The 2,500-nt window shown below is 41.2% G+C and overlaps 1 protein-coding gene across 1 annotated transcript in view; it reads right to left on the reverse strand.

Moving 5' to 3' along the window:
- slc25a21 (solute carrier family 25 member 21) overlaps nucleotides 1-2,500 on the reverse strand; it is a 158,298-nt gene that overhangs the window by 20,065 nt on the left and 135,733 nt on the right. The window lies entirely within an intron of this gene.

Here is a 2,500-nt window from a genome sequence, read left to right on the forward strand (position 1 = left end):
ACACACACAATAAAATATTTACACAGAAGCGATGAGGAAAGCATGCATCAAAAAACTCAAATACACAACACGCACTCACACTCGCATCTTCACTCACACCCATTGTGAGAGAGTGCATGCACAGAAGTCACAGAGAATCATTGCTCTTTCCAACAGCCTGATGCGTTGGCAACTGGTATCAGTGCTGAAACAGGTCCAACTGGTCTGAGCAGCAGCCACACACACACGCACGCACGCAAGCACGCACGCAAGCACGCACACACGCACGCACGCACACCCACAGAGTATTGACAAAATACATGAAGTACCTGCATGCTTTGCTCTCAGCACACATATACACAAGGTCTTCCCCAGTCACGTACGCAAACAACTCACATGTATGCTTGCATGTTCATGCGCACACACACGCATGCACACACACACACGGAAGCAAGCGCACACACACACACACACACACACACACACACACACACACACACACACACACACACACACACACACACACACACACACACACACACACACACACACACACACACACACACACACACACACACACACACACACACACACACACACAAAACCCCAGAGGATATTCGATTAATAATCTCAAAAGGAAATTAGAGGTTGAATTCGTAATGTATATTACACAAAAGAGCAATTTGTTATAATTCGTTTTTATTTATGGACATAATATGGTGGTCAGTCTCAAAAGGACTTCCTGAGGGCACAAATAAAAAGGCTACAGGTGTACCGTCAAAGTGAAGAATATTGAGGAGGCCTCAGGAGACATTTTTGGAGAAAAATTAAACAAAACAAATAAATAACGTCAACCTCTTTCATTACTAGTCATACATCAGACACAGAATAGCCCACTTTAACTTAACTTTACTACATTGCTTTGGATTTTCCACCTTCCAAATGAGCACCTGTTGTGTGTGTTACCTGGAAACACTGAGTATGGGACTTTTTCCCCCCAAAAAATACATGCCTGCCAGCATCGTTCTTTTGGTTTGGAAAAGGAGGGAGTAGAAGAAAAAAAGAAACAACATTTGGAGATGGAACAGAATTCATTCATCTCTGTCTGGCGCTTGCCAGAAACCGCTATGGTTCTTGTGGGCCCTGAAAGGGTTTTTTTCCACAGGGGAAGAGAACTAACTTCAAGTGGGCTGAAGCACACTGTGTGTGACCCTTTAATGAAATTTGTTGACAGGAGAAAAACAAGGCTGAATTACAGTGTTGGGGACAGCAGTTTAACAAATGGTTGCGGAGCGGTTCTTAGAGAGTAATTGATAAGCAAATGAACAGTCGATGTGCGCACGGTCATATTTCTTTGTGTGTGGGGAAAACTCTGAGTACAGAAGATTCATTCATGGATCACTAGGTGAGACAGCTTATCAAGCATTCCACTTATCACGGAAAGAAGGGCAGTTCTGCTTTTAAGTTTATTTACCCTGACAATAATTTATGATAGAAGAATACAGAGAATAGGATAGAATAAGGCAAACAAAAACTTTTTCAGTCATGGTTAGTGGTTGATTGAAGCCACTTATTATCAGTCAAGTGAACGTACTCTTTTAAAATCATGACGACAAAAGAAAGTATGAAATAGTTTTTTTTCTGTGAAATGGCTAAGAAATCACAAATACTGTCAGGACATGCAAAAGTGATAAACACCACTGTATATCAGCTTAATATTTATAATCAGTACAGTGTACTTCCATTTATCCATACTTTACACAAAACGTCTTTATTCCATCCAGAACTAAACTAATGCACTTGTGAGCTAACTCCATTGGTTGGAACCGTTTGGGTGTATTTCATAGCGGCCATATTGATGTGCTTCTGAGCTGGGTTGATTGGTTGTAGACGTTTGAGTGTATTTGACTAACTGAGCTTATAGGAAGATAGCACTGAAGATATAATTAAGATTTGCATACATGCTGTTTTCAATAACTGCTGGGTGAGGTCATGTTTCAGTTGAATTCTGTGACGCGAACGACACAAGAGACCATCGTTATCGTTGTGTGTGGGTGTGAATCTCAACAAAAGGAAACGCCAGTAGGACACATGAAATATCTAATGGGCCTCTATGCCCAAATGCCTTTTGGAGGAGGCTATGAGAAAAAAAAAGTTTTGAAAAAAGTGTTCAGGTCTTGAATGGAAGTATGAAGGAACACTAGTAAAGTCAACTAATTGTAGTTGTGAAACTTACAATAATTATTTTAAATGTAGTGTTTTCAGTGGTTGTCAAAGTCAATCAAAGTTAAAATAAAAGTCAACTGTATTATCCCAATATGATATTCAAGTGGTCAAAGTGTGTGCCAAGATAGACACACAATGTACAGTAGGGGCAGCCGTGCTGAAATGGTTAGGGAGTTGGGCTGCAGATCACAGGGTTGCAGCTTTGAATCCCATCCTTCCCCTCCCTACTTTGCTCCATGGCTGAGGTGCCCTTGAGCAAGGCACCTAACCTGACATTGCTCCACGAACTGTAACC

This window comes from Engraulis encrasicolus, chromosome 19 (genome assembly GCF_034702125.1).
Source record: "Engraulis encrasicolus isolate BLACKSEA-1 chromosome 19, IST_EnEncr_1.0, whole genome shotgun sequence".
Classification (NCBI taxonomy): domain Eukaryota; kingdom Metazoa; phylum Chordata; class Actinopteri; order Clupeiformes; family Engraulidae; genus Engraulis; species Engraulis encrasicolus.